Raw genomic sequence first — 10,929 nt, 5'->3', positions numbered from 1 at the left:
CCCAATTGCTGCCTGTACTGAGAAGGGGAAAAAACAGCTGGGCCAACGTGCCTTGAGCCTGTACCAGCCCTAGAGGGAGAAGGGGAACAGCCCTAGAGGGAGAAGGGGAAGTTTCCAGGGACGTAGGTAGCAGGGCCTCTCCCTGTCAGGCTGTGAGGCTCAGCTGTGCACACCACTTGCCTCCTCAAACACATTGTGGGGCTTAAAATAGAAGTGCTGGCTGCAGCCCAGCTCTGCAGTAAGGGCTAGGAGAGCAGAAATGCTCCTGCCACCCCATCTCCCTCCTGCAGTGTTCCTGGGACTGGAGACAGGCAGTGAGGTGGAGGTGAACACACCAGGGTCAGCAGCAGATGGACTTTCTCCAAGGAGTGGGGAATGCCCCGGTGTGGGCTGGGGTGTGCTTTCTGAGCTTCCCCTGTGTCTTACCACCCCCCACTTGGCTCCATCACTCTTGGCTCTGACACCTGTTTTCCTCCAGCACCAAAGCTCAGCTGCCTGCACTTCCTTAATGGGAAAAGACAAGCAGGATGGTAAGGCTGGGAGGGGAGATGCCCTGGGCAGGGGCCAGGCTTGTCCACACCAGTGAGGAGGTCAAGGCACAGCATTCTGGCTCCGGCTGCACATACCAGGAGAGCAGCTGGTGGGCTGGTGCCAGTTCATTCCTGAGCAGCTGCGGGGCCCGGCAGAGGGGCAGTGGGTGCAGGTTGCTTTACTAAGGGCCCCCCTGCTAGCCCCAGGGATGGATGCTGACCCATGGTGGGGCAGGAGCTCAACAAGAGTCCCACTATGGCCCAAGTCCAGCATGGAGTGACATGTGCCACTCAGGAGGTAACACCATCCAAGGGACGATGCTGGCACCTGCAGCACCATTTTCAGTACCCCCGTTGTACAGGCTTCATTGTGCCCCCGAGGCAGCTGCCCACCCACAACCTCCCCTCTCTCCTCCCCTCTGCTGGCACTTGGCCCCACGGCAACCCGCTGACGAATCCCGCCTGTAGTTCCTATGGCAGAAGCCAGTTCCTCCCCCCCACTAATCTGCCCGTGCATGCAGCCTCCACCTGCTGAGCCAGCGGAAGCCGTGCTCAGCCAGCCCCAGCCAGCGCCAGGGCTCTAAAACCCACTCCGGCTGCAGAGCCTGTGAGGTGGTGAAGCCTTTGCACCCTGGTCCTGCTGCCGTGGGAAATCCCAACCCTGCTTGGCACCAGGCAGTGAGGAGTCTGCAGGCAGCATCATCTGGCACCAGGAGAGCTGAGCTATAAAGGTAAGGGCAGGGTGCAGGCAGGGAGGTGACCAGAGTAAGCACTGTCCCTGCTGTTCCTTGTTCTGCCAGGCACCAAGGTGAGGGTCTGGTTCCAGACTCCTCCGCTGAGCCAAGGTCTTGTCCCCCATTTCGGCAGCTCGGCAGTCCTGCTCAAGGTCACCCCGCAGCCGGGAGCCTGTGCTGAGCTCTGGGGCCATCACACACTGAGGGACCCCAACCAGGGTCCGGAGCTTTCTAGTGCCAGAGCGGCAGGGAGGGTTCGGAGCCTGACCCCGGCGCAGGGGGGAGTGAAAGCAGGGAGCAGCAGTGGAGGGGGGCTGCCTGCCGCACCCTGCTCTCCTTGCCCAGGCAAAAGCACGCCTGTGCCCCCTCGCAGGGCAGTAGGGCCAGCCGTCTGTTCCAGGAATAGGGGAGACACTGGCGAAAAGCCCAGAGCCCTGGACATTCCTGTGCCGGAGCTGCGGTAGCGGGGCGGCCCCAGCAGCCTCCCTCCCGCTCCCAGGTGCGGCCGATGCAGCTGGAGGTGTCACCGGGTCAAAGCGAGGGGTGGGGGCACCGGGCTGCAGTCCGGCGGCCGCGGGGCCGAGGGCAGTGCCAGCCCGCCCGCGCCGTGCCCTTGGCGCGGCGGGAAGCGCTAGGACCCGGCGCGCCGCGGCCGGCAGCGCTGGCACCGGGACGGGACCGTGCCCTGCAGGCGGCGGCGCCGCGGGAAGGAGTCGGCAGCCCCGGGGAAACGTGTAAGCGACGCGGCGGTGCCCCGGCTGCCTCGGGAGCGGGTGGGAGCTGGGGCGGAGCGGAGTCCCCGGCAGAAGCAGCGGCGGCGGCGGCGCTGGGGAAGCCCCGGCGGCCGTCCCGCGGCCGTGCCGAGCGGCCGGGGCTGCGGCGGCGGCCCCTGTCCGACCGGACTGTCCGACCGGGCTCCGAACCGGGCGCTCGGCCCCGCTCCTGCTTGGGCTGGGTGCTGCTCCCTTCCCTTCCCTTCCCTTCCCTTCCCTTCCCTTCCCTTCCCTTCCCTTCCCTTCCCTTCCCTTCCCTCTACAGCACCGCCGCGGAGCCTGTCCCGGGAACGCAGTACCACGGGGCAAGAAACGCTGCCCCTTTCGCCGTGCCCCGAAAGAGCCAGCTGGGGACGGTGTTTGGTTACCCTGCCCGTGGGGATGTCACCCGACTTACCGGCCCCGTCAGTCACCTTCCTGTGTCAGTCCCAGCTTTCTCTGAGTGCTGGCTCCCTGTCTGCCCCGCCAGTCACTCGTTCCTGCATGGCCTCGAGGGTGCCTGCACCACATGGAACACCTCCAGGGAGCCCTCCCCGTTCTTGGGGTTCCTGGGGCTGTGCCACCGCTCACCTTCCTGCCAGAACAACTTCTACAACCCCATTGGCCTCTTGCAGGCCCTTTGTCCCAGTAGCTGGGCACTCTCCCATGACCCTTTCTATTTGTAGGCTGACCGCTGGGAGCTTGCCCTCCCCCCCTTGCACCATTCCCCATGCAGGTCCTTTCTCCCCAGGCACCATTCCCTGGCTGCCCTCGGTGTGATCTGGCCCAGTGCAGAGGTCCTGGCTGCATTCTGAGTCCAAGGCATGGCCCAAGATTTGTTTGTAGGAGCCTGACCTCGTGTGAAGGCAGAAGAGAGGTGAAGGTACAGACAGAGCAGGGTTTGAAGCATGGCCCTTGACCCAAATCAGTCCAAATCAGTGGTGCCTCACAAGGTCAGGGCACTGCTCTGCTGCACCAGTAAAGGTCTTACTGCAAGAGGTTAGTAAACAGGGTCCCCACTGTTGCTTTTTGTCCTTATCCCTTCAGCGCCCTGGTGCTGTCCTGGGAAGGGAGCAAGCAGGTGCTGTAGGGGCTGAAATGGATCAGAAAATGTGGGGAGTGAGGGAAGCTGGCACAGCTGGATGGTAGGAGATAGTGAAATTTATCTGTCATGGTCCTCAGCCTTGTGCAGGGAAGGTGATGGAGCATGTGGTAGAGGAGCACCAGCTGTGCTGCCCTGTTTTCTGCACAGACATATAAGAAGTCCTGGCATTCCCTGCCAGGAATGCCCAGAGCATCCCCGAAGGCAAGCTGGATGTCACTGGGACCAGCAGGATGGGAGAGACCAGGCAGCAGTGGAAGAGAAGCCTGTCCTTCACCAGAGCAGGCAGCCCTGCTCTGAGCTACTGCCAGCAACAAGACCCTCCAGTGCTCTCCAGAAAGCTAGGGGTTTGTGGAGCTCCCTTCCTTCTTGAGAAGCCTGCTTTTTTGCAGGGAACCCAGCACCTCCACGACTGCAGATGCAAAGCAGGGCCAGCAGCAGCCCTGCTGGGCACTGCATAGCAGCTCAGCTCTGCTATGAGGCTTCCCAGCTTTAACATCCCAGGACAGAGCACTAGTAAAAGTCAGGTGAGACTTTCCCACCTGCTTGCATGCTCTGGAGATGGCAGATCCTCTGTGGAGAGTGGAGAAAGACAGGGGGTTGGTGATGTCTGCAGCTCCTCCCCAGAAGAGGGGTCTTTGTGGGAAGCCAGCCACCACTGCTGTCTTTTGTCATTTGTCTTGCCAGAAAAGAGATTTACTGGGTCTGGGCAGCAGTGTTAGAAGAGCAGGCTGTTTCCCTGGAGACTGAGTCCCTATCAGCTGAGTATGGATGTAGAGAATAAAGCCTGAGGCCCCGAGTCCCTGGGAGGGTAGTGCCAGGAGCCCCTCGTGTCCCTGAGGCACTGGGTCCCTGGCACAAGGGACCCTGGATGTCTCACAGCCCAGGACCAAGGAGAGAAGCAGGCAAGCTGTGTTTTGAGAAGTAACCTATGCCGAGGAGGTGCACTTCAAGCCTTTTCCCATCTCATCCCTGTGGAACTCGGGGTTCTCAGGGGACCAGGCAGAACTCCTTCCTCTGTGGCCTGTAGCTGAGCAGCAAGCACAGCCCTGCAGGACAGCTACCGTGCTCAGGGTGACTGTCACAGTCTCATGAGATCCATCCTGACCGTGAAATCTGCTTCCTAACACTATCCCTGCTTTTTTGCACAGTGTGTGTTACCTATAGGCAAACTCTGCTTCTTTAAACCACCTTCAAACAAAAGCTCCTGCTTCTGCCCTCGGACTTCCCTGCTTACTCCCACATTTCCCAGCTCCACTCATCCCCAGTCCCGCCATGGGTTAGCACAGTGTGCACAACAAGCCCACATTTTGGGGTCCCGCTTTGTGCACTTGGCTCCTAGTGCCTTTTTTTCCCCCGTCTCCCTGCTGCCGCTCACTGCCTCCTCATCCTCATGGCGGATGATGCTCACCCCAGTGCCTGCCGTGTCCCAGGGATGCCTTGGGATGCCTCCCCACCGTGGAATGCCAGACCCTCTCCCACCAGCCACCAGCTGGCCGCTGCTGCGCTCCCCCCACGCTGCTTCCCCAGCCCGGCTCCCGCATTCCGCGGAGCCGCTTAAGCCCGCTCCCGGCTAATTCCTTCCCCGTGCGCTCCCGGCGCTCCCGCTCCCGCCGGGCGCGCCCGCGCAGCGCCGCCGCCAGGGGGCAGCGCCGGCCCGCGCCGCCTGTGCCTGAGGGGAGCTCCGCTCCGCTCCGCGCCGCGCCGGGCAGGGCAGGGCCGGGCCGGGCCGGGGTCCCCCGAGCCCCTCGGGACGGGGCAGCGCTGCAAGGGCTGGGAAGGGCCAAGGCCCTGCTCCACCCAGGGACCGGCAAGCTCTGCCGCGCTCCCCCGGCAGCACGGCCGCGGGGCGCCGTAGGCTCCAGCCGCGTACGCAGCCCCTGGTGTGGGGGGTGCAGGACGCCCCGAGGGTTCCCTCCTGCCTGGTCCGTGCTGGAGCGTCCTCTGCCCGCCGCTGGACACTGAGCTGTGCAGAGGGGCTGAGGAAGGGGGGAGAGCAGTCCCAGTGCTGCCCTGGCAGCTGGGCTGCTGCTCATGGCTTTGGCCTGGCCTTCTTTTGATGTCCCGTGTTTGTGCTCCACTGGGTGGCCTGGGGGCCTCGTCTCAGCTTGGGAACCTGCGGAAGCATGACTGGCAAGGGGAAGGAATGATGAACGGCTGGTACTGTTGGAAGCTGTGGGAAAGGGCCCTCCTGGAGACCTCCCTGGGGGATGTTTAGGAGCATTCAGCCACAGATCCGCTGCTGATTCGCCCAAAGGGGAAAGCATGACTGGATGGACTTAGTCTCCAGACAGGATTTAGTCAGCCTTGCCAGACATTTGCACAGAGCGGAATTCCTCCACGCCAGCCAGCAAATGTTGGGCCAGGCACAGACCCGGGCTGGCACGGCTGTGAGAGCTCCTGGACCTGTGTTTGGAGCCCTCATCTCTGCAGGTGGCTGTGTGCCATGGTCCCCCTGGTGCCAGTGACCACAGAGACTGCAGGGAGCAGGCTGGCAGGGAGAACAGGTAGGCACCTGGGCTCTGCTCTGCCATGCAGGGTGGGCAGACTCTGGCTGCAGCAGCATTCCCAGAGAGCTGGAGCATGGCTCTGTCTGCTGCCACCAAGGTGCCTCGGGAAGGCTGATGGGGAGCCATTGCTTCAGGCTGTCCTCCAGAGCTGGCATTCACCCATCCTACAGAAAGCCATCTTGTGCCTTTTTAGATGCTTCTCAGAGACCCTGAGAGTCACTGGGTACCTGGCTCCACTGGGCTGTGGATGGACTTTGTAAAAGGGGGAACAGGACCACACAGCAGCTGCCACCCCTCTTCCTCTCACCAGGTTCCCAGCAGCTCACAGCTCCCCTGCAGTGTTTTACAAGTGTGGCTGAGTGCCAGCCAACTTCTTTCTTAATGGCTGTGCTCCATCGTGGGAGACTGGTGCTGCCAGTTAAGGAGGAGGATATGCCCCCGGCAGTGCTTCAATGGGCCAGATGACCTTGGCTATAGAGTGGCTCCCTCTGCCAGCACCAGCTCCATCCTCAGCCAAGGAGACCTGGAATGACACCATGACAGGGTGCTTGGGGTGATCTGTGCCCTGAGTGCCACAGGGTGTTCCTGCCTGCCGCTGAGCCAGGGGTTGACCCTGCCTCCTCTGGTACAAGTGGGAGCCTGAACTGTGTGTCTTGAGTTTATCCAAGTCTCAGCTTGGGCTCTGGCAGGTGGAGACTGCCTGCGGTGAGGTAACATTTCACTCTTGGCCCTTGGCGGCACAGCTGTCACTCAGTAACTAGCACCAACAGCTCAGCTGCTAATTGGTACCATTAGCCAGTATTTACTCCCTTAATGCTTGTAGGAGAAAGCAAATGGGCAGCTGGAGCTCAGGAGAGGGCAGCAGCAGTGCAGTGAGGGAGGCAGAGGGATGGGGATGGAGGGATTGCTCGTGGAAGGATTGTGCCCAGGAGATGGTGAGGATGAGCCACCTTCAGAAGTGGTTTGGGCAGAGGGGCTTTTGTGTCCCCCAGCGTGACAGCAGGGAGATGTCCTGTGTCCCAAAGATGCTGCTGTTCCAATGGGGTAGGCTGAGAGGGGGCTGGAGCTTGACTGGACCCCACTGTCCCTGCCAGGTCCCAGGAGCCCTGTAGCACCACGGGCCCCTTGCTGAGCTGTGACCAATCAGCGGACAATGGGATTTGTTTCTGCTTGCCCAGCTGGAAAACACCCATGGCCCTGTCACTGGGCTGGAGGCGCATGGAGGCCCTTCCTTGTCATGTCTCCAGACCATTTGCTCACCAGGGCTGTGAGTGCTTCGGGGGAAGTGGTGTCACCACATTGCATCTCAGTGCTACCAGCGAAGGGCGATGCCCAGCATGGGGAGGTGGCAGGGGCAGCAAGGGCCTCCATTTCCCCTGCCTTTCCTTGCAGGGTTTTACCCAGGGCTGCTCTGCTGCTGGCAGCGAGGTCCTGCTGCCCTCAGCCCACTAGTGAAGAAGTCACAGGCAGCTGCCTGACTTTATCCCTGCAGGTCTGGTTGTGCAAGGAAGCAGAGGGACGACAGGATGCTGGAGGTCTGCGTGGCTCCCTGCAAGCGGTGATGTGCCAGCTGGATCCCTGTGCCACAAGCAGAGCTCAGGAGGGTATCGCAGCCCACTCCTTCCCCACCGTGTCCCAGCAAGGCTCAGGCCAACAGGTGAGCATGACCTCTGTTCTACCACCTCATCCCAAAATACAGGGCAGGGCACCAAGAGCCCCGAGATCACCATCAGGAGTCCTGCAAGCAATGACTGGAGATCTCCCACCCCAAAAAGAGTCTACCAGCAGCTCTTCAGCCAGGATCCTGCTCCAGGGTCAGCCAGGACCAGCAAGGGAATAGCAAAACTAAAACGATCAGTCCCCGAGCCACTTGCTGACCTCAGCAACAGGCTGAGATGCTTTGTTGGCTATCAAAGCATCCATGATCACTGCAGTCTTGTTATAACTGGATTCCCAGAAGCCTGTAGTAGGTTTTTTTTGCCCCAATTAGCTAATAGATTAATAACCTGCTGGCACTTGACAGACGTTCAGCATCTTCTGTGTTTCCCTTTACATGACTGATTAAAATGCCCCTTTTCCCCCTTTCCCTGTACAGCTGCCTTGTCACACATACAGGCAGTTGAATACAGCTGCTGATCTGTTTGCCATTCCACTCCTGCCTGCCTGCTCTGCCTTTCAAACATACTGGCTCTCTGTTTCTCTGCTCTATGGCACCAAGGGCCAGCATAGAGGCTCTGTGAGCTGACCTGCCCATGCCTTCCTCTGGAATGGGGCAGGCAGCATCCAATAGAGGGAAACGCAGTCAGAGTAGGTCATGCTCACAAAGGGAAGGGTGCTTTTGCAATGGAAAAGAGAGCTGGATGGCTGGATGTAGTCCCTGGCCTCAACTCTGCTGCAGGCTGATGGCCGTGCCGTGCCTCAGTTTACCTTGTCCCTAGCACTGGCACATTACAGGGAAAGGGAAACCTCATTGCAGAGGAGGGCTGAAGTGTTAATTAATGTATGGTTGCAAAGTGCTTGCAAATCTCCAAGGAAAACGGTGGACGTGGGTGCCAAGTGTAAAGGATTCTGGAAACATTAAGTGCCTGCAAATACTGCCTAGCTCCTCAGGCCCTAAAACACTGATATTGCCCAAGAGGCGCTAAAAATATTCCTTTAGCTCCTATGATGCAATATCCACTGCCTGGAATAAATCTCCCTTTTTGCTCTTGCTTTCCAAACCAGCTGTTTGTTTGTTTTCCCCTTTTAGGATTTCACAGCTTTAGTTAAAGCAGGGAATTGCTACAAGGGAGGAGGGGGGAAAAAAAAAGCAGCTTTTGTGAAAGGTTTGGCAGCAAGCATCACTGAGGGGAGAGCACTTTGCCTGTTTGTTCTGCCTGTCACCAACTAGCTGTGAGCAGAGCGTACAAATTGGGCTCCAGGTGATGGCATTGCAATGCCTGCAGTGCATGTTCGAGTTTTCAGAAAGAAAACTCAAAGGGCTGGGCAGCTTCAGTCCCACCAGCATGTTCTGGGAAGCTTGTCCATGGGACTCCCAGCCTTATGTAAGGGAGAAGCTTTGCTGGCTGCCTTCCTCCCTTGCTTTCTCCCTTTGCTCTGGGGAGCGCAGCAATCTGCCAACAGCAGCAGCGTGTTCTGGCACTGAGCTGCTGCTTTGGGGATGGAGAGGGTGGGAACACAGCAAACCCCCCAGGCCCCACTCGAGGCTGCCTTCTCTCCTTGCCCAGATTACACAGGGGAGGAACATCTAGCTCTGGGGGGGTCATGCAGTGGTAGTCCCAGTGCTGGGAAAAGCACAGCGGTTTCCAGTTTGGAGCAGAGACTGTTTTTGTAGCTGTTTGCTATTTCTAAGAGGTTTGTTATTGGACACACCGAGGTGAAGATGATAACATGAGAGTCACTAGACTCTCAAATGCAACACCTTTGCCAAAATGAAGCAAGGCCACTTGGCCCTGCAGCAAGAGCTCATGTTTGTGGGGCAATAAATGAGTTGTTATTGGCTGTGGAATTTGTTACCTTCCCATGCACCGTAGAGGAACTGTGTCACCCCTCTGAAACTGCATGCTGCCATTGCCATTACACAACCCAAGGAGGTGTATCGCTCTTGGGAGCAGCCGAGCTCCCTGAGGGGCTAAAGTGCCTCTACAGAGAAGAGAATTGAGCAAAATGTCTCCTGTCCTGCAGCAGTCAGGGCTGGATTTTAAAGGAACTCACTCTCTCCCAGACTTAGCCTGCTTCACCCCACGGTGTCTTGCTCGCTCCAGGTCTTCTGCGTGCACAAGAGAAGCATCATTAGACCCTGTCCTGCAAGCTGGTGATGGGTGGGGGCACAGGTCTGTGCAGGGGAGCAGCCAGCAGCCGGTGCTGTGCTTAGGAGCTGGAAGCCGCCTCTCTCCGTGCCTCCCCTGGGGTCTCTCTGCTGGCCTCCTGTCTGCCTGCGGTCACCAGGGGCTGGGACGCTGCTCAGCGCTAATGGATTTCATCCCCCATCTCCAGTGAGAGGCGTCTCTGTGGAGAGATGTTTGATTCCAGTGATTGGGGAGTGGCCGTGCAGACAGGACCAGAGCTGCAAATTAGAGAACATTTAATCCTGTGCTTTGGTGATGGTAAGTGCTACGCGCCCTGCTGCTGAAAGCCTGGGGTGAGGCAGCGGCTACTCCCGCCCTGTCCTGAAGGAGAAACTTCCTGGAATATCCATTCAAAGGTAAATTTTGTGGTGTTTCTCCTCCCGATGGGGTCTGAGGTTATAATAGTTGAGGCTGAGAGCCTTGTCCTGGCTTCTGGGAGCACATGTGTCAGTTTGGCTGGGCAGCGCCAGTCTGGACCTGGGCTCAAGTTCCTGGGGGAATCAGTTCTCACAGCTTTTAGTCTGTGCTAAAGTTGGAGCTTATATAGAAAAATAAAACTGTAGAGACGCTCAAATTTTTGCTCATGCTGCTGAGCAGCAAGTGTGGATATCACAAGGAGAAACACGGTGACGAAGCTGCTGTGGCATCCATGTTCCAGGGACTAATAAGGGGGCCTGTGGGGCTCTGTGAGTGACAAAATGGCACATCTCAGAGCTAGAGAGGAGGTGACACAAGGCATCTCAAGCAGGCAACCTTCCTTTTCTGTTTTGTTTGGATTCTACAGAGAAGAGAGGAGAGAAAAGATGAGGCGAGGAGGGGAGAGGAGCGGTCTTGTCTCTGTTGCAGCTTAACCAGAAGATCTTCCAGATCAGAATGGCTTACAGAAAAGGGACTGAGGAAAGGCAGGCCCAAGGCTTGGATCTGTCATTGCCTGGGAGATGCAGCCTGGGAGCTTTAATTGGAGATGAGAGCTTTTAAATTTAATTTGATCTGATATGGATCTTAAATTTAAGAAAAGAGCCTCCTGTTGTATTATCTGGCAGCATTGTCTGCCGCTCTGCTCATGTTGTTAGTGTACCCTACTATCTGCCCCCAGAAGCCCATAACCATGACAAATATCCATGGCCAGGGCAGAGGGAGAGGTCCAGCTGTGGAGGCTGCTACTGAGCAGATCAGTGAAGAGGTCTTTTCCACAGGGTGAGACTTGCAGTGTCATTGTTGCAGACCAGAAAGCACCAGTAGCTGTCTCAGCCCTGTTATCACTGCCTTTTTCTTGGGCTTTGAGGACTTTTTGCTTATGTGGCAATGTTTTCTATGTCTGTCTTAAAATACAAGCTTGGTGCTTGGATTCTGCAGGAAGATGTGTGTTAGAGATTATCTTGCTGAGAGAGCGTGAGAACGAAAATCTGCCAGAGCTTTTGGGGGTGTTTTAACTTCTGGTTTTAATTTCTAA

General features: G+C 58.0%; 1 protein-coding gene across 2 annotated transcripts in view; it reads left to right on the top strand.

The window, feature by feature from the left end:
* Positions 1-1,035: 1,035 nt before the first annotated feature.
* Positions 1,036-10,929, top strand: part of SLC29A1 (solute carrier family 29 member 1 (Augustine blood group)) — a 33,932-nt gene continuing 24,038 nt past the window's right edge. Inside the window, exons 1-2 of one of the 2 annotated variants that reach the window (XM_064414605.1) lie at positions 1,036-1,261; positions 7,121-7,285. The gene's annotated coding sequence lies outside the window, so the exon portion shown is untranslated. Of the gene's footprint in view, positions 1,262-1,831; positions 1,999-7,120; positions 7,286-10,929 lie in introns of those variants that run through there. The other variant, XM_064414606.1, reaches the window with a different exon arrangement.

Source organism: Passer domesticus, chromosome 3 (assembly GCF_036417665.1).
Source record: "Passer domesticus isolate bPasDom1 chromosome 3, bPasDom1.hap1, whole genome shotgun sequence".
In the NCBI taxonomy this organism is placed as follows: domain Eukaryota; kingdom Metazoa; phylum Chordata; class Aves; order Passeriformes; family Passeridae; genus Passer; species Passer domesticus.
The sequence above is the reverse complement of the archived record's forward strand: the minus strand, read 5'-3'. Positions and strand labels throughout refer to the sequence as shown.